The following is a 25,337-nucleotide window of genomic DNA, read 5'->3' as shown; positions in this document are numbered from 1 at the left end:
AGTCCTAAATAAGGGGCAGCTTTGAATAGAAATCATACAGCAGTTAGTGTATAGCCTGTAACACCCTTAATTACTTAGTAACCTGTTGTGCTATATTAATAATGAGCAATCATGTTAAGATCTGTACTCATTTGAGCTCTCCTAAACCTTATTGTGGCAAAAGTCTCTTGATTCCAGTAGGATTTTTTTTTTTTTTTTTTACTTTTCCCCAAAGTTCAACTGTTTAGCAAATACTAATCTACTTCTGTGGTGTACTTCTAGTAGCTATCAGAAGAGAGTCACATCAAGCCCRGGTCTGTACAGGTTCTCCTAAAATGATAGTGCCTTAACAGGCAGAACATAAGTACTTGGAGAACCATATTCACCAAAATATTTTGAGAGATGCTGGCTATAAATGGGAAGCAATTTAAGCATGCTTTGAATTATTTTACTAATGAAGTGAGATGATAGGTAGTAACCCAGACAATCCAAAATATTTAAAAAATAAATAAATATAAAGATAGTACTAAATGAGGGGTACATAGAGCATTTGTTAGCTTGTCCTCATGAAATAGTCCAAGGAGTCTTATGAATCATTACTTCTTTTTTTTAACTAAGACTTGGTTTCTTTTCTTTACTTCCTTGTTTCCTCACAGTTTTTTTGTTATTATTTTGAAGGAAGCCTGATCTCTTATATAATACTTCATGTCAAAATATTCAGATTTTARCTTAGATCTCAGTGATTTTCATAGCTCAAGTCCACAGCCAGTGACTAACTSCTGATCAGCAGCCGTGTTGTTAGTCTTCGTGGAGGAGAGGTCATTTTACTGCCATTCACTGTTTATGTTGGAACAGTGAAATCTTTGTTGTGGTGTACAAATAGGTAGCCAACTGACAGGCTCACCTCCCGAAAGGAGGCTTTGAACTGTATTAAGAAAAAAAGAGAGATTACGGAGAAGAGGTGCTTTCCTTAGGCCATCCCCAGTCTATTCTGTCATTCCTTCTGTACAAAATTATTTTGTGTCTCCAGAATATTCCTGGAAGTGAGGAAATGTTAAATTTCCTCACAGCATGTCAAGTGACATGCTGTGGCACCAATATTTTTTGCTTCTGAGTCTCTTCTTTCCAAGAGTTAATGAATTACCCCTCAAGAGAAAGTTTTAGTTAACAGACTTATGAGGAACAGACTTTAACGTAAGTCTGTAGTCAAGCATAATCTTTTTTTAATATATAGCTATTTTGATCTGAAATGGGACAAACAGCTGCCCTACTTGTCCAACTTTTCCCCATCACTTTGTTGATTCAGAAAATGTGAATTGTACTTCTTTTCAATTTACAAATTATTTTGCTGGTCAGAAGTATTAGCAGCTTTCTAATTCTCTACAGATCTGAATGTTTCCTGTTCCTAGGGGAAGGATTAACAAAAAATATGTGGCTCTGTAATATAGTAGATTTAAACAGATTTCCCTCTGAAATCCTGATGCAAAGCTGTAACATGCTTTTAACTTGTGTTCTCTTTGYAACATGAACTCCTTGCAATACTATATCTTTCAGCAGTAAGTCACTGCAGTTACTACATGACAAACACCAACACCTATGCTTAATTTTGMACCATGCACAGTCTTAGGGAAATCAAGGCCACATTTGTCCAAATATTCACAGGCTTTGGGCCACGTGAGAATGATAATTATAATAATTAATGACTAGGAAACATGACAAAAAGCCACGGAAAGATGAGAATAAATGGATTTGAGGCTCCTTGAAGCTCCTTAACAGGAGCTTCATACCTTCATACTCCTTGGTTGAAAATGAGAGGTAAAAGTTCTGGCTGTGATTCAGGGTGGTGAGGACAGTGAAAGTTACTTTGCAAAACATTTTCCAACTTGCCTTCTGCTAAACTCTATTAAAGTCTCTTTGGAGCACCTGTCTGGTGTGAAAATAATTCATTTTGTCATGCCCAGTAACACACTTGTAGTCATTTTATGAAAGCTTATGTAGCAGTTTCACCTCTAGCTTTACCCTCTGTTATACTACATCACAAACTCATTTAAATAGTGATATTAATGTTTTTAGAGATCACTACAAATGGCTGGCAGCATCATTGCAGTTAATGTCTCGTGGGAGCTATACAAGGGAATTTTATCAGCTTGAGGCTGAGGTATTTGATGAAGTAATAACAAACTAGCTTTGAATTGTCTTTCATTACCCTTTATCTCTCCTAGAGAGAATATAATCTTATTCAAATTATAATGGCCTCTGTTATCAATGAGGTTTACTATTTATTTACCTACACATAGACATGCAAATGTACATGCATTCTCCTTTTTTGCTGTACCTGTAATGAAATTCCTTCACTATCAGAATCATGCATGATCACAAATTACAAACTAGTTACTAGGAAGTGTAATTTCCGTAGCATTAAAAGCATTAAAAATGAAATTAAAATCCAACTTTTTTGTCTTAGAAAAAAATAAAAACTACCTTGATAACGAGTAAAATCCAATGATTAGACTTTAAATGTGCCTTCATTTATCTTTAAGACAAACGTGATATTCTGCTGCAAAAGTAGATAGGTTGTCTCTGGTCTGGGCAGAGAAAGACACAAAAAGAAGTGTTTAAATAAAGATACAGAGACTGGAGCAGACGAAGAGATTCAGGTGGCAGAGCTTTGGGTCTCTAGCYGAACTCCTTGAGCAAGTCACCCAATCTTTTATGAGGCCCCTTTTATTTCAGCAGAACAGGTAAGAATGTGAGAAATAAATGCAATACTATTTTAGGATACTTTATTAATTGCTTGATGGTTGTCAAGCTCTCACTAAAAAAATGCAATATATAAGGGAGAGGTTATAACTGTGCAGACAGATAATGGAAAATATTTTCGTTAAATGATGAGGCAGCAAAGCAACAGAGTGTATTGCTTCACACCTGCTCTATTTAGCTTGAATATATACAGGAAAGACAAAGCGGACAACGTCATTCCAGTGGCTGGAGAGCTGCGAACCAGATGATAGGCGATATCAAAACATTTTCTGGTAGTCGTTATTCCCTTGAATGGCTTCTTGAGTGAACGCGGGCAGAGGTTACACTCCCCTGTGTTATCAGAGCGTCTCATTCACGTTCTGRGTCAGGGTCTTTCCGCCTCCTTCGTAGCGCTAGCAGGGCAGAATCCTTACGTTCGCGGCAGAGGCCGCGCCACAGCTTGGAAACCGACGACTCCTCCCCCGATCTCGGCTGACGCGCTAGATTTTTCTCTGCCACTTCGCCATAACGCCATTGATTCTCATCGATTTCTAGTCAGTGTTTATTTACTGTGGCTTTAATTAAAAACAGACAAGGGGAAGCGATTATTTAAGCCTGCCTTATCAGACCAGCCTTCAGAGTAAGGACAAACACTCTGCTGCAAATGGTAGATATTTTTTACTATATAGTCTTCAGGCTTGTGTCACAGCAGTGTTAAATATGATTTCCATTCATTATTTTCAACAGAACTAGATAGAGAACAGAAATGTAACTATAAACARTACCCAATAATATTTATAGCAGTATCTATATTAACTTTTCTTTGCAGCATGAATAATTTGTTACAATGTATCTAAAACAAGCAGACACACATAAATACTGCACAGACAATGGGGGTGTTCAGTGCTCAGCAGATAAAAGGCTTATAGAACAAAGTGAAAGCAGAATTTAAGAAAAATACATATGTATATCCCGGAGTTTAAGTAGATTTTAAATAAGAAAGTTTAAAGTTTGCTGAATGATAGAGAAACAAAGATGCTCAGCAGAAAATATAGAAATGCCAAATGATTGAGCCATTTTTTTTACTTAAAATTCAAATTGGAAATAATGTGGAGCTGAGAGGAAGATCTCCAGACCAGATGGTTGAAATTTGAGATTTAAGAAAATAAAAACTTAATGAATAGCAAAACACTTATTTGAAATGAGAGCTAAGGTGAAGCTGGCAACCATTTTACCTTAGAGGATAATTCTTTTCAATTGTGAGAGCAGACCAACTTCTTAAAAAGCAGTATTTGCCATATCAGCAGGTTGAATCAACTTGCTGAACAGTTAGGATGCTAGGATTTCTAGGTTAAAGGCAGTGTAAAAGAATAAAAGAAATTATGATTTCCCATAGACTACAAAGTAACTACATGCTATGCCCATGAGATACTTTATGCAGCTCTTGATAACTATGATTTTTCTTTCCAAGTTTGGAAGGAAGAATAGCCTCTCAGCAACGAAGGATACAGGCTGATTCCTTCTGAATATTAAAGTAAATTCTAGAGATTGAGAATATCCTCCAGAATGACAAAGATAATGGACCTTGGGACTAGGTGCTGTTATAAAAAGTGATTGGGACTGGGATTTGGGGTCACAATTGATGGAATCAGAATTAAAACCAATCCTGGAATGGTGCAAATAGAACTATGCTACTGGGCTTATTTAAGATTTCCTTAATACTTTCAAAATAGGAACGTTAATCTTTTCAAAGAAAACTTTTGCAATTCTATTTAAACACTCCTCTACTCTCAAGTAGATCTGACCTTGTAATTCATATCCTGTTCTAAATTGTGTGCTATGTGTACTAAACAAATTTCAGTATTGTAGTTGCCATTGAGATGATCTTCATAAGTCTTTTACAAAGCTTATAAAAAGATTTAGTAAATTTGTTTGATATTGTTTGTTATCAAAGTATGACCAGTTTTTCTGAGATCTAGAGTGAGTTTTTGAAAATTTACACAGAAGGCATGGAGAGAAGAAGATAGTCTCATTGAAGCACTTTCAAAACTAAATTAGTTTACTTGCTTGCTTCACTTCTCTGCAGCATCATAGTCCTGACTGATTTTCAGTATTCAAACATGATGTTTAGTGAGAATAGTACAAATGACATAGTAGTAGTCTTGAAAATGTACGTATTTAATAGTGAGAGAGATTCAAATCACAGCTTGGAATTACTTTGCTCTCTTGAAGTGGTTGAGATTTTGATCCTAAGCCAAACTTTATGGCTTGGGCTTTTCTCCTCACCAGTTACATTTTGACTGTGATAACTTTTCCTTGCTTTGTACATATAAAAAATCAAAGCACTTAATAGAAATAATATTCTTAATTTGATATTCGTSTTTGTTGTTCCAGTATTTCTAAGCAGCTGGTTGTGGGCAGAGGAACTCCCCTTCTGGAATTTATATTCCCTGCAGGTTGAAAAAAATCTAAGTCTGTTGACCTTTCAAGATTATGTAGAGGCTTATGAATATACTCAAAACTTGTGATGGTTAAAAGACTGGGATTTTGTCAGGATTTTGTCTTTTAGCCTCTCTTGGCATTTATGAATTGTGAATTTCTGTGCGTTCTTTTACAAGGTGTTTACCTACTTAGGCATTTATCTATAAATGCTTCTCATAAATCATGAGACCCAGGCAATAACTTTCTAGGGAGCCATAAAATGAAGGAATTCCGTTCAGCATATCCTCTCACCACTGATTTTCAAACCCTTTTTCTCCTAGCTCATTCTTCTTCCAAAGTATCAGGGAAATTTCTGTATTTGTTTCTAAATGTCTTTTTCCCTCTAGACTTCCCTCGAAACCAGGAAAAGGTATGTTCCTCCTTTGTTATGATTACTCATCTTGGGTGGTAGGTGAAGGAGAAAAAGCATCACGTCTTCCAGTAGATAAACTAGCTCAAAGATCAGTTTGAACACCCATTAAGGGCTAACATAATGAGGAAAGGACTTTTTATCTAGCTATGAAAAGAAGTCTGGAGTAAGGATTGTAATTTATGTCCAGTCTTTAACTGAACTGATTCCTATCTCTACTAGTGGGGATGATTTTTATTGGACCTACTGTTCCAGGTAGTGACTCTTCGAGTAAGTCTATCCATGACAGATAATTTTTATTGATATTACACACAATTCTTAATTATTGTGACAACATTGTTACTGTTAAACAGTGCAATGAAGAAATACATCTGGATATGCAACAAAGCTAAACCTGATTTGAAAAACATCAAAAGTTGAGATGTGAAACTACATGGAGTATTTATACACAAGATTTCAGTTTGGTCTTTTATGGATGCAGTATATAGTTACGAAGTTCTGCTCTATGTGAGGACATACAATATCCAAATTGTGAGGACGATAAAAGAGGATTTGACTTGAGATAGGTGTCTGAAAGATCCAGGAACAGAAGTAGACTTCAGAATAACCACCTCATTATTACTTTGAGCCTGTGTGATTAGGGATAAACTGTTTCCAGTAAGGCAAAGAGTACTCCTTCCCCATAACCCATAGCCAGGGTATAGCAGAAGTCCTTCAGTTCAATAGGCATCATGTTGTGAAACGTGGAAAATGCCTGCTTAGTTTCAGGACTGAACACAGTTTCAATCCTTTTCTTCTGAATTTAACAGCCTCACAATTCCCAGTGTCTTTTTATCTCTGAAAATTTAGAGAGGAAAAAAGATCAGTCATTATACATCTAGTGTTGTTAGTGAACTCTTCCTTAAAACAACACCCAGGAACATCAGCACTGAATCCCATGAAAGTGTATCAGCAAAATTAGGTTGGTAATTTCATATTACGTGCTTCATGACTTGAAGAATGCAACAAAAAAATGGTTTGGCCTTGGATAATCTGGAATCTTTAAGGCACTTGCTGATGTATATCTTCTGCTCCCTTTAAATGAGTGCTGTTTGCTATAACAAGCCTCATTATATGAGGCTTAAGGGAAAACTACTGCTTTTTCTTTGTAGCTAAACCAAAATATCCAGGTGAGTCCCAGTGTGTCCAAGGTTATAACACTTCTAGCCTATTTTCACTATTCCAGGACTTTAACTGAAATCTTTTAGATCAAAAAATGGTTCACCTGAAGCAGGGTACCATCCTCATCCTTCCCCTGGCACAATTCAAGTCCTGCACCTGAACAATAGCTGAACCATTTGCTTTAAGCCTGCCTGTCAAATTGGTAATGTATCCTAGTACATTATCCATAGCAGTTTATCGTACAGGACAATATAGAATTAAGCAGTATTATTCATTAACAAAAGTAATTAAATCTGTCACAGCATATCCAACGTCAGCAGTGAATCGTTTGTCAAAACAACTGTCAGTGGAGTTGGTGGTGCATCCGAGTTAAATATCTCTAAGGAAATCAGTGATGTCGTATCAAGTGTCTGTTTTTCTCCTGCTACACTGAAATGAACCCACGAAAAGCCAAAGATTGCTTGAGGATACAACATGATTTGGATAGCTTCCAGCAGGTGTTCCTATCTAAGCTGTGAATATTCTGGCACTGCCTCTGCCCACCTAATTCTAGTCAAGTCAGTCCTATGGAGCTTTTTTTTTTTTTTTTTTTTTTTTTTAAAAAAAAAGAAAAGGTGCAATACCTGTGCTGTGTTAGCAGATAGAACTTGCAAAACGTCCTGTCTTAAATATGTGTTTCAAAAACACAACGAAACAAAGCATCATCTCTCTGCTGAGACTTCCTTGTAATTAAGAATAAGAATGATTATATCATTTTTAAATAGTCAAGTTGTTTGAGTGCAGATTTTTCTGTAGCCTGGACTACTTTGTTCTTTGTTTTCCTCAAGAGGAAGAAATGTGGGAGAGTATCTTTGTTTTATCATCCATGTACAGCCACTCATGGGGAGAAGGGACACTTCAGTGTACTCCTGTGAAGTGAAATTAAAGGGTCACTAAAGCAGTTACATTGGAATTTGTAGTTTAAAACTCCAAGTTCTCTAGTCATTTATGCTAGAGTTTCTGGGATATTTGAATGAGTCTTGGAATACRTGAGAATCACAATGGTAGGATCAGAAATCAGTACAGTTTATACATAAAAATGTCCTTTTCAGACCTCAGAGATGGAGGGGGGGGGAAAAAAAGCTTTGATATGGATTGTGCTTATATGCTCTGTGTGGAGAGCTACTTAAGTGAGTAGACAAAAGGTATAACTGTCCTGTCATGAGAAAAATTGCCACSCTTGCAAGTGACCCTGTTGTTTTCAGACTTTTAAAAGACAGTGAGATACCCAAACTGTCCTAAAGAGAAAAAGTCTAATAGGAATTTCTGTTTTGCAAGGAGAGCACATGCATATGACACAGCTGTCTTGATATTTGTCAAGGGACACTGTTGCTTATTTTAGTAACATAATTAAATTTTCATGCTATTTTTCCTTCAGGATCCATTCACCTTGGAGAGAACATGAGGTAGATACTATCTTTTTTTTTTGTTTGTTTTTACTTCTCATCAACAGCAAAACTGCTTATTCACTTCCAATCATTTGTCATCTGTGAAACTGAGGAAACATGTGAAATGTTACAGAAGACATGATTTTTGTCAGGAGAACTTTTACTACTTGTATTGCTGGTTGACACATTATTTAATGTTACATTCCTTTAATCATAAATAAGATTTTTGGTGTCCTAGAGACAAACTGTGCCATTAAAGGACAAACTTGCATGCTAACTACCAAGCTTTATACTGGCAGTTGTATAACTGTATACTGCTGTATACTGGCAGTTTGTTGTCATGTTTGGTAAGCCAAGCAGTGGCCAAGAGGGGTTATTATAGACAGTGTTTAGTTTTCTCCATTTTAAAACAGAATGATCACTGTGGGATCTAATCCTAACACCAGTGTAGCACAGATACAGAGCTTCAATTAGTAATTTCTTCATTAAGCCTATACTTGCTGTGTATCAATACGAAGTCAGTTCTTCCAATGTTTGTGGAGAACATTCCTGTGGAATAGGAAAAGTTAGAGAAATATTTTACAGTATGATTTGATAAATATTGCATGATGCCAAAGTAAGTGCTTTGTGGACATGAAGATGAAGCTAGTGTTATTGGGTAGTTGTAGTGTGGAACCAAGTGTTCAAAGCTCTAAAAAATATCACTTTCTTTTCCTCAATAAAGAGAAAAGGAGCCTCCTGTCTCCAGCCTCCTGAGTGCCCAAAGCCAACAGGCTCTCCCACATAATGCTCAGTGACTTAAGGCTTTTCCAGCCTTGGACTACCGCCAATTGTAAATTCCCCYCTAGCTCTGCTCTCAATGCAACTAGGTACTTGAAATGGAAAAATCTGACACATGTTCTAAGAAAGCAACATTAGTAGAGTATAAAATACCTTGAATCTGGTAGCTAATAAAAAGAACCATATTTTCAGTTTGTTATTCATCTTAATATTCAGTTCATTGAGATCTAGTTTCCAGTGCTCTTTGAAGGTAGCAGTGCATGACAGAGGTTAGTGTTGATGTCTTCAGGAACTCAGGCTTTAAAATATGCATATTAGCAAGCTGTTCCATGTTTCCCCATCCTGGATTCCACCAAAATCCACTAAAAAAAGAATTCATGTGTACAGAGCTGTTTTCAAGGTTAGGACCTTTTGCCYTGCTAAGTCCCTTACTAAAGACTTTGAGTGGACTTGGAAGACAGAGCTGGAGTAATGCGAAGAACATTTTTTTTATTACTGTTATTATAGATGAAACACAACCAGTATGTGCTTTATTGATTATACCCCAAACTGTAACAGACCTAGCAATCCTGTAGTGGAGGTGATCTTGCATACAAATGAAAATCATTTAATGATACAGAGAAAAACAATGAGAACCATTGTTTCCAGATAATTTACACAGATATCTAAGCATTCTTTTTCTTTTTTTATGAATTGAATTCACAGGAGATTCATGAAAGTTGCCTTYCAGGTCAAAGGCTAGTGCTTTATCCACTTAATCATTCATCCCTACTTGATTAATAGACTTTTTAAACAGAGTCATATATTAATAATGTAGGCTTTAACTGGGCATCTCGATCAAAGAGCAGATTTTAGAAGTTGATTGGTTTGTATCCTCTAGGCCTGTGATAAATGTCTAGAGATTTCTTGTAGTCATTTTTTTCTTGTCATTTTTTCATTCTGATATTCATTTCTCTCTTCAACATTGTCATATGAATATTTAAAGCAAGAAATATAATCAGTTCAGTGCTTTCTCTGTAGTGCCAGGATCATAAAGAGAATAGCTGTCATTCAATACAAAATCTCTTTATTACAATATTTAAAGGTTGTCTGTTTTACCTTGTGTGTTGGAAAGCATGAACTGAAAATTTTACATGCATAAATAGGATTATGAATTAAAAGTTATTCTTTAGATTTTAGAGGTAAGCAGGATTAAGGAGAAAAAAACTTCTCAGAGATAAAAAAAAGACTATAGAATTAATAATTAGGGTTAGAAAATTTTCAGCAGAACAGTTATTGTTGGAAAAGGCTGTCTCATCCAGATTGAAATGTGTCCTGGGAATAGGTCAATATTTATGAAATTCAGTTACATTCAATCAAATTATCTCAAAATACAGTCTTCTGTTGTTTGTTTTGAGATGACTTTTTATTTCCAAATTTTTATTTCTTCAGGAGTCAAATGGGAGGATGAATCACTTGCATTAAAAGGGAACACTGTAACTGRTCTAAGTATTTTTGAGAACTTTTTATGGGCAATTTCAGTTTCTTAGTTTTCACTTAGAGTGAAATCAAAATTCTGAGTTAAAGAGTAATCCCAGTTCCAAGTTATGCACTTACTAAGTAATGCATTCGTTTAGGATATAAAATTCCATATCAACAAAGGTCTAAACARAAATGATCCCTCTTCCAGTGTCTTGAGCTTCAGCTCAGTAAAGACTTCCGTCATGGAGCAAAGCAAACTGATTTCTTTGGCGCTATTCAGATGTGAATAATGATTTCTCATCGTGTCTAATTCATACTTGCTGCATCTAAAAATTTCTATTGATACCCAATGCTTGCCAAAAAATTCTCTCCCTTATGCGACACAGATTATGAAGACCCCTATGTCCATTTTTGCTGCTCAGTGCAATGTTTTTGGTCCAGCCCCATACACTAGTACTGTGATGGACCAGCTGCTGATCCCAGCTTCACCTTGAGCATAAGATCCCAGAGCAGGATAAAAAAGGCAGCACAACACTGAGTTTTGCTTCTGTCTGTATGGCTGTGTACAAGATACACATTATGCAGGAAGAATCCATGCTGTATGGTTTCCCTGTCTTCTCCGTTCTTAAGAGGGAACTGAAGGTAATTCAGAACCCATGTAACTAGCCATTAATGAATAATAGTGAAAATCAGAGTATTGGGTAGCCCCTGGATCTGGAATAGAAGCTGAAATATGCAGAATTGTATGGGTTGCAAATGCCTTCAGGATCACTGTTTATGTTTTGCAGTTTTTTATGCATCTGAGGASTTTGTGTAATCACCAGAGCAAAGGACTTCCTATTTAATCCCGTTATATGACTGCAGATCCTGATCATTATTTGTAGGAAGCATCTGCTACTTGAATGTGGCATAATGGAACTTGAACTTTCTGMTGCAGTTGCTTTCTGTTGGTGCAGATGTTTTACTGTCGCTGTTCTCTGTCCAGGGGGAGAGATGCTGCCGTCACCATGCCTCGAACTGTCATTTCGCATTCCCTCTGCCTCTCATCAGGAGCTGCTGGCTGGTCAGCCTGCAAATCATAAGTTGCGTGCACTCGCTGAAGGGCCATGGTATTACAGGCTTTTGGTGTGTGAGAGGATGTAAGGCAGTAGATAAATTTTGCATAGTTGAGAAGCAAGAGAGTCTCTCTTGCTCTGTAAGAGCATGGCAAGGGTGTGTGGAATGAGTACCCTTTTAATGGTACCTTGCAGATGATAAAATGCAGATGAGGATAAGGTAGCACAGACTGAGACATCATCATGAGGTAGATCCTGGAAGTGCTGTAAAAACTGTTCTAAGTGTAGATGCTGTCTCTGTTCCTGCAGTGTAATATTTTCCCCTTATGCGCAGAAAGAGCAGAAGCAGACCACTTTTCTTCAAAGTGGTCATGCGACAACAGAAACTAAGAGTTGCTTGACAGCTGATCCTAGTTATACCCTGTGGATGAACCACGTTTTCTGAATTGTTCTGGTCTTGTCATAATAGCATCTACTATTCACATGTTGTTGGTAAGGGCACCAGACCAAAAACTGACTCTCAAAGTCACTGACTCTGGTGGGGTCTAAGACTTGTACAATTTATTATTGGTTTAAAAGTCCTCTTCACAGCCAGAGGGCTGCATGTGTGTCTGTGTATACAGGTATCTAATAATAATAGTATTTAATAATACTGCTATATGTTTACACATATATTTAAAAACAAAAACTGAGATTCACATTTTTCAGAAGCATAGGCTCAAGCTGCCTTTAGTTTGATTTAATCAGTATCTGTGTATATGGATGACATTAATGAGAGTTCAGGTATAGTATAAATATTTCACCAATCTGAATTTGGGTTGCCTACATTGTTTCCTGGGTTCTTTTTCATTTTAATTCATCAAGCATAATGTTGCATGGAYGCAGTTATCCTGCTTAATTATGGTAGCTTGTAAACATCATTATATTCACAAAGTTAACCATTCTTCTTATATGTCCATCTACCGGTTTCTGGTATGATCCTTCATCTGAACTCTACAAAGCAGAGTTTGTTTATTTTTTTTTTTTCTGAGGTTTTGGCTATTTTAATGAGTTGTTTTGTGCTTAATGAAAATGAAATCTGTAGGATGAAGAACCAGTCATCATTCTGCTCTTTTCCGTATTTAACAGTTGAAGTGTCATCAGTAAGAAAATACATTTTCCAGTAAATGACGTTGCTTTGTGTGGAATAAATTCCGAATAGAGTATAAATTTTTAATCGTCTTCTAGGCTTTCTTTTACCCTCTTTTGTTCTTCCTTTTAACTGTATCTGTTCTGTGGATAAATGGCTTTTTCACCCATTCTCAAACAAACTGTTTCTCTTTTCACTCTTAATGAATCCTCTAGTGCTCTCTCCTGCCACGCTGAGGACTGTCCTTTCTGTCCCATGCTGGATTCTCTTCCGGTAACAGCTTAGGGAACACAGTCTGGCCATTCCAAGAGATCTTTTTCTCCCATTAAATTCATCTTCCTTCCCSTAAGCTAGGTGCTTGGCATGCTCAGAGAAACACACAAGCCATTAAGATGGATGGTGCTGACAGCTGCTTTCTCAGGGGTTAAAACAAGCTACCTTTCAATAATCCATAGTTAGCTTCATTTGCTCTACTAATGCACCCTTATATGGCTGAAAGGGTATTGAGATTGCCACAGGCAGAGACTGCAGAGAGCTGAGTTTTGAAAACCATGGGGGCCMAACCAAATCTTATCCCTGGTCTAGCACATGCTTCTGCCAGAGGAAAAACTGAAGAAAACATTAAGTAATTTCACTTGTGTCCTGTCAAATCTACATAGCTTGCAGTAAAAGTGAGAAGGGAGCCTGGGGCAAGGTGTGAGAGAGAACCCGCAAAACTCTGGCTACTGCCCATTTGGGCTTTTTGGTCACTATTGCTGCTGACGTTGCTGTTATCTGGCAGCATTAGGATTTCTTTCAGATACTGCTAGAAGCAATCGAATTGACACGTATCTTTCTTAATGGAAGAGCACTAACTGACTAACAGCAATTTCTGCTGAAACTGTGGTTGCAKGTGACCCACTATGTTTAGCAGTTTGAGAAGCAATATCCAAGGTGATGTTACAGCTTGTGTTGTGTGCGTGGGGAGAGAGAGGTTTTTGATTCCACTTCTGTCTGACTAACATGCTGCCTCTACGTGCTCTGTTAAGCCATTAGGGATGACCCATGCAACTGAAGTAACTGTTGGAAGGCAGAGCAGAGAGGGTCCTCCTTTTGGACAGTTTGTAAATATTTCTAGTCTAGGGTATTATAGTGTCAGAACAACATCTCCCTCGCATCTAAAAGGCCTCACCATGAAGGTAAATGTAAATCCACGCCAACACCTATCGACTTTTCTTTCTTTGAAATTCACTGTAAAAAAAATTAAATTTTATTGTTCTAAAGAAAGAAATAAATTGTTACAAAATTTCTGGCAAACTGAAATTTCCATGGCCCTTTCAGTGAAATTTAGCTTCTTCTCTCCCCTTCCCCCCCCCCCCCCCCCGGTAATACAATGGCAAGTACATGAATTTTGTGAAGAAGATGACAGGGGTGGAAGGAGAGCTCCTATCTCCTTGGCTCTGAGTCATATGTGGAACATGGGTTGGCAAAAATGCTGTTCTCCTAGACTTTAAAGTGGAGTCCATAARGAATCCATACACAGCTCCCAGGGACCTTTCCTTGGAACAAGCAAATGCTCATCAGGCCTGAGATTTAAAAAAGAAAAATAAAAAATAAGGGGGGAGGTGTAACAGGCAGTGTTTTTCAAAGAGCAGGTATGTAATATAAAAGAATTTATTCCCCAAAAGATTTCATGAAAGTCTCTTATGCAATGAGCACTTGACTTAAAACACTTTCCTGAGTCCGGATCTATTTGATTGCACTGGTACACTGGAAGTTAGATTTGCTTTGCAAACACTTTGCATACTTCAACCAAATCTACTATCTGTTTCATATTCTAAGTTCTCAATGAAGGTAATAAACTTAACATTTCTTTCATAATCTGATCTACCTTGAAGGTCACATGAGTCCCTCTGAYCTAATGCAGAGCATACAGGATTTGGAGGAGGTGGTGAGAACAATGTTTCTGATTTCCTGTTTTTCTTTCACTTCTCCATATTTGTCCGTTCCTTTTCTTTCCTATTCTAGATGACCCAGAATATTGGATTGTCTTTTTTTTTCTTTTACATATATGCTTAAAGCTAGAACAAAGCTTGATTGCCTGTGCATTCAACACTGAGAAATTAATCTGGGTTTGTCTGAAATGTTTCTAAACCTCTGCTTTGTTATTGTCATGGTAGCTTTACATTTATTTGGGCACTGAGCTGTATACATGGTGTCAATGTGGTTTGTAACGTAAAAAACAAATGCRAAAAGAATTTACAGCTTACTGGTTGCATAAACAAGTTTTAAAATTCAAGTGGCTAAAAATGCTATTAGAAGGATTTTGAAGCTTGTCAGAGCTCCTTAATGGAGGTCTTTGATATTTAGATGGAAAGGTATAACATGAGTTTAGCTATTAGGCACATTCCAAAGCATTTGGAGTAGAAAGCAAAAGCTTTAATAAGAAACTTGTCAGAGATCAAGGTGCTACTAATAGAACATTCTCTATATTAAAAAAAAATAAGATATTAACTGTGAAATGTTCTCAGAAAAATTGCATGGTCATACAGAACCTTGAAGAACTTTTGATTTTCACTAAAATGAAAAAAAAAAATCAAATTCAGATACTTTTAGACTGTTCAAAGTCTCTGTACTGAATTTCAGTATCCTTTCGTCTMTATGAAGAGTTTTTTCAAGATTTAATTTTGGAAAGAAGAGTGGAATTCTATAAATGGGGTAAAACAAAGCTGTTTTGGATTTTTTCAGCCAAAACCTATGCTTTTAATATTTTAAAGAAAATGAGTAGGTGTATGCCAAATATGATAACATTTCTGAAGATCTTAAAACATAAAAAAAGAAGTGGTAGTTCATTCCCCAGAGGAGATATAAAGCTTCAACAGCTACAAAGCTGTTCTTAGCGGTGGAGGAGCGAATTGGAGGTTTGGTCAGCTCCTGCGTTGTAGCTGAACTGCAAGTTGCTGTTTTCTCTGGTTTGAATGGATTTTCAGAGGCTGTATGAGAGCTAAAGTCCCAGCCAAAATGAAATCAGCAGGAAGGCTCTTATGCATTTAAAGATCAGCCCCTGTACATTGACAAATTGAAGAAGCAAACTACTGTTTTTTTTTTTTTTTTTTTTTTTTTTTTTTCTGAAGAATGGCGTAAGAGCAACAACTGAATAACCTAAGTAAAACAGGAGTTTTGTAAACTTTGGTAGGGGTGATAAATTCTACTATCAGTTCATAGCATTCGTAATAGACTGGAAGGATGGTCAAGGGAAAAAGGTCTGCTTTGTACATATTTTATTAGGCTTACTTTATCATGATTATGTAGGTGTAATTAGACTGATGCATGTCTTTTGAGTGTCAGTTTACATGCRTGTAAAAGCCAGGTCAGGACTCCTTCAGTGGTATTTTACTGGGTTTGATAGAACAATATGCATAGTGTTTCTCCACCTCTCCACCTGTAAAGTTACTGAGAGCATAATTCTACAAGGAATCATAAAAATGTAGTACRTGCCTTATTCCTATTACGTATATATGTTTTGGTTTGTTTGTTTGTTTCAATGCAGTATCTGCTATTGCTTCCAGGTCTAGCGCCATTCTTGCAGGCACTATCTATTGGGATGCTGAGAACCGCTCCCTTCAAGATACTAGTCCAACTGCTAACACTTCTAAGTCCAAGATGCAAATGTTTCTATTTTACTGTTAGCAATGATAACAATGTTACAATCAGTAATATGTGTGATCTTTCAGAAGCAAACACCTCTTCAAGTATGCAGTTGCCCTAGAATCTGAATTATTTTTGAGAATCATTTTCCAGTCGCTAGTGGGTGCTAGRTAATGCTTGAAATTACAAGACTATATTTTAGATGGATTTGAAAGAATCAAGGGTGAAAATTCTATCATAGAAGGAGGAGTCATTTCCCATAGCACATCTATAAAAAGTTATATATGTATATATACAGATTAATTGGTGTGTACACTCATAATCCCTCTATTTGTTTTTCCTTCACTCTATATATCAATGCAGCAGTCACTTTTTCTACCACATCTCGATTTGGAAAGTAACATAATACCTCAAAAACTAGATGTTGTCTTCTACTCTTTCACTGATGCAAAATCAATCAAGGTTGTCCCTTTAGAGTTCAAAATTTGTTAAATATTCCAGGTTTCAGATACTAACAGTTGCATTTCCACTGTCRTATGTTTTCCAATTATGTAATAAATAATGCAGCATCTCTCTGAAGTGCTGATGTGATTGACTCTGATCCATATACAAAATGCTATGTGAAATCTGTACATATATCTGTATACTCTTAATATCTAGTTACATAGAAACATGATGTAAAAAAATGACCAAGCAGCTATTTCATATTCCTCTCATAARTATTTCCCACCATCAAAAATATGCCTTTAATTTCATATTATTTCATATTTTTGAAAAACACACAGTTATTAATATCTTTATTCTACTGACCCAGCAGAACATTGATACTAATCCTATCTATATGGGAGACTAAACTCATGGGTGCTGCAGAGTATCAGAAACATGACCCGATTTCCTTCAGAAGTTACCCACAGGTCTTTTCACATTTTAACCTTGTCTGCTGAGCTCCTATCTTGAAATGATTGCCTTTTTTCAGCTTTTACCCTGAAGTTCAGTAGACAAATCATTTTATATGTCTGATAACAGGAAGAAAACTAGCATATCATATGTAAGCCTGAAGTCACCAGAAGGCCATCAACTGTGAATTTAGGATAATGGTATTAATTACATTCCTGAGGCAAATGATGTTGAATATGAGGCCTTCTGTTTGGGGAAGTGACTGTCATTTGGAATCATCAGTACTTTTTATCTAATGTGAGCTAAGGACAATGTCTAATATGAGTAAGTAACAAGCAATTACACCACTGATACCTGTCAGTTAGGTAAAGACACCTGACTTTTGAGTAACAGCAGAAAATACTGTAATAAAATCTTATAGGCACATTAGTATTTTTGCATCTCTGGATAGAAGATTGGATTTGATCAGGAGAGTATTTTTAATGGACAACAGGCCTTTAAAGAGCTGTTCAGAATCCAGGGAGAAGAGCAGTTTTTCGAAACACTGGAAGTTTGGAAAATTGGGAGGCAAGTGTTGGAGTTTTAATTCATTCAAATGTGAGAAGAACACAGGTAGATGTTTTTTTAGCCCAGAAAGGGCCAGGAAGGTTCTCCTGAGAAACACAAAAACATAGAATGTAGAAGAAATGTCATCATATAACCTAAAAATAGCTGCAATGAGAATAAACCCTGTTTGCTGAAATACCATGTACAAGCAAGGTATCTTACAGATATGTTGCCTGGTTTAAAGAACCAATATATATTAGGTGACAGGAGAACTTACGAAGTGTGAGCAATACTATAGAGAAATAATAATATGAAATAGGTATTGAGAAATCACATATTTCAATAAACTGAATTGAGTTTTATTTTTTAATCCGATTTAAATTTAACTTTCTGTGTTCCTGTTGTGAAAAGTGAATCTTTCTGAAGGTAATAATGAAAAATTGGCAAAAGTAAAGGTTATATATCTTCACTTTAAATTTCTGCACTGGTTTTCCTAAAGGCCTAGGAATTTGGTATATAACCACATATTTATATATTTTTTGATTTTGTCTTTGATTTCTTCATCTGAAGTAATATTTTTTGATGTGACTACAATTATTGCACAAAGAAAATCAAACTCTAATCCAAGGATAAGGGACCCCCCCATAGCCATTAAGATACATATATATTTCCCCTCCCTTTCTCTTAAAGTCCCTGGTTATGTGATTACTGAAAAATTTAGATAAATGCTTCACTGAATACTTTTTTAAAAAAAAAAGACTGGATAAATATTAAGCTAAAGCATTTAACCAACTCCTGAACGTTGAACACTTGGCAAGTGACATGGACCAAGCTTCTGAAAATAAGGCACAACTGTTTGGCATGGGGAGCAAATGGAAAAAATTAAATCTACGGCAGTAGCATTTTGTTTGCTTGTTTGTTTGCCTCTGGAAATTCAGTAGAGAGGGATAAATAGATGCCTGGTGCTTTTTGCTTGATTTCCAGACATCCTGCAACTCAAAACTGAGTRGCATGGGCAGCTAAAATGCTTCTGGTTGGAATGGGTAGATCGCAAATAGTTCAGCCCTGGAGAGGAAAGACGAGGTAGAACCAGGGCCATCTCCGTGGTGTAGTGACCACAGTCATCCATAGTCTTGCCAGTTTACTCCAGCTACGAATTTGATGCTGTATGGAAGAAGTTGGTTCCTAATCTCTCTTTAGACATTGCATGAAGGGTCAAGTTGAAATGTTAACTGCTTAATGTACATTTTCTTTGAGAGGTCAAAGCAGAACCAGGGTTTTACTGCAATACAGATGCTTTAATTAAGCAGAGTATATGACACTTCTGAATGCTAAGTTTTTAAGCATAGCCGTTAAACTGCTGAACAGGTAATTAGTAAGCAATTGTATGACCTGAATTCACAGCAGACCTATTTTTATTGCAAGCCCTGGAATACCAAAAGCTTTAAGTAGAAACCAGGATCAAACTAGAAAAGGAATGCTTAATTTTTTTAATAAAAAGCTTTGTAAAAAATGTCAATTATTATTAGGATTATTCTTTTACTATTGTAAGTTACACTCCATACAACACAGGACAACATTTTTGAAAACTGGCACCTGCTGTCGTAAATCTTAGGGATTCATGTAAGAGATGCTACCATAAAARATAAGTTCACCTTACCAAGTCATTGCATCAGGAAAAAAAAAACGATCAAAGTTCTTGGTGACATTCTATCACTGTTTCCATTTCATATGCCAGAACAAGAAGCAGAGATGACTGATAATTTCTATAATAATTCTTAATAATTCCAAGAGACAGAAGAACAGATAGTAATAATATAATGTATTCTTGTGCTAAGCTTCTCTTCCTCTTCTGCTTTTTAGATTTGGCCATTGTGYTCTGTCTGTTGCAGATAATCTGTCAGGTCAACAATATCAATAGTTTTTATTACAGAAGGCAGATGTTATCTRTATCCTGTCTGTCCATTTAATTAGAAATGTGGTACTGCTGTTAAGCTTAAGGATTCCTAGAGGAAGAAAAAGAAAAACAATACATTTCAGATTTCTTAAAGAGGCCTGACATTTTTAAAAGGAGAAAGGTGACSGTTTCTTTTCAGAAGCCACACACAAACTAAGCATACAGTTTAAAACAAACTAGAGTAACAGTTGAATGGCTATTACGTTCCAGGGTGGGGTAACTGCAAACCAGTGTAGCTCAGTTTGCTTCAGTAGGCRTATTTGCATTTTCTGCAGCCTACCTCCGACTCCCATCAGCCTTTTGCGACAGCAAGGGTTTAGAGATTGTTATACAGCATGGATGGGAGGAGACTGGCCAAGCTGTTTTGAAGTTTTAGACCTCAGGAAATAGAGATTCTGAAATGAACATCTCTTCCTTGCCCTTTCATTTTGAYCATCTCTGGTTCTGCTGGTTGTTGTAGCCCAGTTGGCTGCATTTGCTGCTCTTTGCCTTGCCTCCTCTTTGTTGCCTGTCTTCACTAAATTGATTATGGCCCCAATGCTGCAACTACTTGTGTTAGCACCTGGTGTATGTGTGCTGSTTGTCCCAGTGGACTTTTTGCAACAGTGTGGTTTTTTTCTTACTGATACATGGTAAGTTTCATAGATTTTGAGTTATTTCCTCTCTTTATCTGTATTGAATGCTCAATCTTGAATATTAAGCTGCTTAATTAGTGCTGCTTTTTTTTTTTTTAAAAAAAAAAAATTTTGACTTATGACCTATATAAATTTTGTGGAAAACATGGGTTCTCTATCTTTGAAAGTACTGTCCTGTTAGAGAAACTTGTTTGTTGTGCTGTGAACAGACTTCCTTGCAGCTGTGTTCTTGTACTGAACAGCATCTCCAGAAGGGCAAGATGGCCTGAATAAGTAAGTGACTCAAAATCTGATGTGGGTTTAGATTCAAGTAAGAATACATTCTAGTTGGTTTTCGCTTAGAACACRAAGATCAAGAGATAAATGTTCAGGAGAAAAAGAACTATATAAACTGATGGGCAGGGTCAGCTGTGCCAGGAAATATGTATCAACAAATCCTGAATGAAATTGATGTGAAAATAAGGGGAATAGAGTACTAGAGCGGACTTCCAACAGGATCAAGAGGCAAAAAGCTCCAAATGAAGTAGTGTTATCATGGAGTGGGATGAACTAAAATACAGGGTTTTTTTTTTTTTTTTTTCTTTTTTTTTTTTTTTTTTTTTTTTTTTTTTTTGAGTAACAGCTAATGAACTCAATAACCCAGGGGATCACTTAAAACTTGTATTTTGAAGTATTAGCTTGTTTGTTTAAATGTTGTCTGCAGTCATCCAATACCCTGGTAGTATCACTCAGCTGCAAATACCAAGATTTATAGTAGTTTGTTTGGTAGGTTGAGATATGCTTTTTCCCAGTTAACGCATTTCTTTTTAGCTTTGAATGTTCCTGAAAGAACACCAACAATTTCTGGAACTGGTGGATTTGAGTAAATTTCAGCTAGTGATGAAGTAATTTGAAAGCCTAAAGAATTCGGATAATTTGAATTCACTGTAAAGGTTCACCAACTCAGGAACATAATGCAGAARGTTGAGGTTTTGCCTCTTTTTGCTCTGAAGGCTACTTCAGGAAATGAGAGGAACATCTCTGTGTATGCTGTTGTGCGCTATATGGTGTGTGCAGCGGTGCACTTGGCGAAGCCAGTTGGCTTATACTGCAGCCTGCAAAACCCCACTCGTGCAAACACTTCCACAAAAGCACATTCGAGCCAGTGTTATTTGTACAATCTTTAGTAGCAGCTGGGTGTGTTTATAGTGATATGGTGATTGAGCTACGGTGGATAATACTCTTGTACCTGTTTCTTCAAGTTGTATTTTCTTATTTATRTGAACAAGTACTATGTACTGGAAAGATACAGATGAAATCTTGGACTCACTGAAGTTCATGGGAACTTGACTTTCACCTTTGGGGTTATTAGGATTTTTCTCATATTTGTTGGGTGAAGCTTTGTTTGTTTTAGTTTTCCGTGGTTCTGCATAGTGACAGCTTTGAAAAAGAGGAAGGCTGAACGGGATTTATTTTTTGCCTTGGTCTCTGACTAGTATCAGTTCCTGAGGCAGAGTTGTTCCTCTGATTGGCGCTGATGTTGTGCTGAGATTGCAGATGGGAAGAATTTCACTATATAGTACTTGGTCATGTCTGATCCACAATATCGAATATGGTCATTCAGACTCCATGTTACTGATCCCTTCTACAGCCRGAAAGGTCCTAGATACCTACTACCAGTCAGAGGCACAGAAATACAATAGCTTTACACACCCACATGTGCACTTCAGCACTAGTGCAGAAAACRTTATTTTCAGGCATTAAGTATCAGCCATAATGTAGCACTACAACAAACAGGTTAAACCATTGCTAGCTCTKGCAAGCCAACAGGTGCAGTTATTCCCTTAGGCCCCCTCACTATTAGTTTCTTTCTTAAAGAGAGGCATTTCATTTGGTTTATGACCCCAGGGATGGATTCAGCCCGGTTTATAGAGAAAGCTAAGGGACCAAAGAAAAAGAACAAAAGGATAGTTTAGGCGTTGCTTCAAGGACAATTTTACTGGAACCTTGAACTGGAGTTTTTAGTGTGACTCAAATGTCATACTGAGTTGATTGCAGTGTACATTGAAGTAAGTCTGCTCTCTGTGCCTTACTTAGCCAAAGTATATTTGCTTTCTGAAAGGCCCCCCATCCCCTTATGATTTTACAGCATGTTTTCTCAAGTACAAAGATTATTATGTAGCTTTTGCCAACATCAGATGCTCCAAAGATGTCAGAAGATGTCTCTGTTTTTGACCAAAACTGGAGCAGCAACATTTCCATCATTTCCGTAAAAATTTTCTTACATATATATATACACACACTCRCATATAAATATATATATATAAAAACATATATTTTAGAAACAAGAAGAAAAAAACTTCTCATGGGAAAAAATGTTTCAGTGGTTTGGAGTGAAAATTCAAATTTCATTGAGTTGTCATTTCCCACTGTTGTTTTCTTCAAAAAGCAAGGCAAAGTGGGACAGGACAGGACTGAGAGGTAACCAGCCTCGGTGTGTGTTTATTACAGAATTGGGAGTTCTGCTATTGTAGCTGTGCTCGACTACAGTAGATACTTGTTCTTTTCTTTCCCCACCTTTTAACAGTTAAAATAATATAGCCGTGGAGTAGCTGTGCTGTACAATTTCTATGGCTGCCATAGGTATGCCTCTTTCAAACTGTGTTCTTTTAAGAATCTATCTGAAGGCCACAAAAGCAAAGAAAATTCAGTTCCTGTAAAATTGTCACTCTATCCATAACTCATCTTTTTATGCTGAGGTATGGGCAGAGTTTTCGGAACAGTGTGTGATCCTGCATACCATATGCATTGCATGATATCTGAGCACCACGGGTGGTTTCTACRGCGGATGGAGGAAAGAAATGTAAAGCAAAGCAGAAACTGTCAGTTTCTGTTTTTATTCTGGAAAAATCGTATTACGGAAATGAAGTGATTTGTTGCTTGACTTTACTACGGGCAGATAATGTCTCTCTGGTTTTCGTTCTTAGTCTTCTGTATCTGTGGTTGCCCACCGGAAAAAGAAGGCTGAAGAGCATCAGCCATTCATTTCAGCGGCCTTGAATTAACAAGCTTTTTAAGTGAACATAGTCATTTTAAATGCAGCTTGATCAAAATACTGCTATTAATTTACAGTCTCAGAACGGAGACTGAGCTCATCTGGCATGTCTTTGAAGGAGGCAAACTGGGAAAAAAGGCGAGTGTTTTCAGTGCTAACAGCAAAAATGGGACTAATTAGTGTAATAATGACACTAGTTCTGTTGTGCTAGTAAAATCTACTTCAGAAAGTTAATATCACAGGACAAAAGCAGAAAAATTTTCAAACAATCTGTACCTCTAAGGCAAAATATTTTTAGATACTTGAGAATAAATATGTATTCTTACATTTTCATTTAAGTGTCCTCTCATCTTCAGTATCTTTCACATTAAAGTGTGTATGTTCTAGAAGATTTTTATTAGACTCGATTCCAGTTACGAAATGTTTGGCTTTAGTAGCAGCCAAGGAACATTTAATACTCCTTGTGCAGATGCTAGGATCCTTTAAGAGCCTTTTGACATGATTTTATCCTCTTTCCTGATCCCTAGTCACCCTCCACTGATGTCAACTCTCCACCACACACTGAAGCAGTTTGCATACTGTCCAGGCTTATCCTAGCRGCTTGTGAACATAAGGGAGTTCCCTGGCAGCAAGGATGCGAAGACTGCTTTCTTACAGTATCTGCCAGCTAGAGGAACTCCATGTTAAAAAACAGCATTTATTAATTGCATTTATTACCTGTTTGAAGTCAACATTCAGTTAATATGTATTTTATATATTAACCCATAACTAAATCCCCTCTTGTGAGGGACTTGTCAAAGGCTCTGTGAAAGCCAAATAGATTATTTCAATGTACACCTTCAATGCTATCCTGCTGATATGTTTGTGTTAAAAGATTTGAGTGAGATGATTTTTTTGTGCAGAATGCTGGTAGTTAGTATTTTTAAAAAGTCTCTTTTTAATTCTCTCTCATTGTTCATCTAATTTAGCTGATAAATAACTTACTTACTTAATAATTTACCATTTGTTGTTCTTAAAGTCCCTCCTGAAATAATCTTTACATACTGAAAATTGAGAATCTTGAGTTCCTATTCCTAGAAAGATTAATGCAAATATTTAACTGTTCTTGTGGACACTGTTGAAAACAAAAGACTCTAAGGGAGTCATCATGATACTAAGGTAAATTAAATAAGGCTGAATCAACTAAATTTTATAAAAATTCRGGGTTTTTTTGAGCTTGTTCAGTCAAAATGCCATATATCATCAGTGCTGTTAGAACTTTATAATTTAGCTCTTTAAAACTTGGAATATTACAGCTATTTTCTAAGATATTTTTGTGGACTTCTTTTACTAAAATTGCTGTATCATTGATAATTCATGCTTGTGTTTGTGTCTCTTGCTAAATACACAGATCGAAATGTTACTATCTGAACATAATTTCCTAGTATTTTCAACAGTAGAAGAGGTATTAGCRTCTAATTATGAAAAAAACATTCTGTGTTAGATTCACACAACCTTAGCTTAAATACATCCTTATATCAAAAGAATGAAAGATGAGATACTCTTCTGTGAATAGACACTATGAGGGCTTTAGAATTAGTGCGGTATCTTTTGGACCATATCCCTGCTGCTTGCCCCATCCTGCCCTGGCGTTAATTCAGCTAGACTGGAGGCCCAGTTTCTCTAAATTTGGTGAAGGAAATTCAGCTATACTACACAACTGTGAGTCTTCCCCAAATCCTCTGTCCTCCATAAGCCCTGAGTTCTGACTTAGCCTGTGATGCAAACAAGGACTGTGAGCCAAAGGCGTTTAGCCAAAAGACTGCAAAATAYGAAGAAAATGTAGTTTAGGCAGTAATAGTGACAAGATGGGAAGCCTAGAAGATGGACACCAGAACTGGTGTGAGTAATTGAGTGTGGATGAGTGGAGAGAGAAGGAAATACTGGGATAAAYCTGCCACTGACTGAGGGCCAGAGGRGTCTGCCACCACAGAGCTGTTTCCAGCAAAAGCTGGTAGAAGTCCTCTGCTCTAAATTACAATAGCCTGCCTGTCATTTTATTCCTTGCTATTAATCCACA

This window comes from Rhea americana, unplaced genomic scaffold, assembly GCF_003343005.1.
Source record: "Rhea americana isolate MKP2758 unplaced genomic scaffold, rheAme1 scaffold_9, whole genome shotgun sequence".
In the NCBI taxonomy this organism is placed as follows: Eukaryota; Metazoa; Chordata; class Aves; order Rheiformes; family Rheidae; genus Rhea; species Rhea americana.
This window is presented reverse-complemented; position numbering follows the sequence as displayed.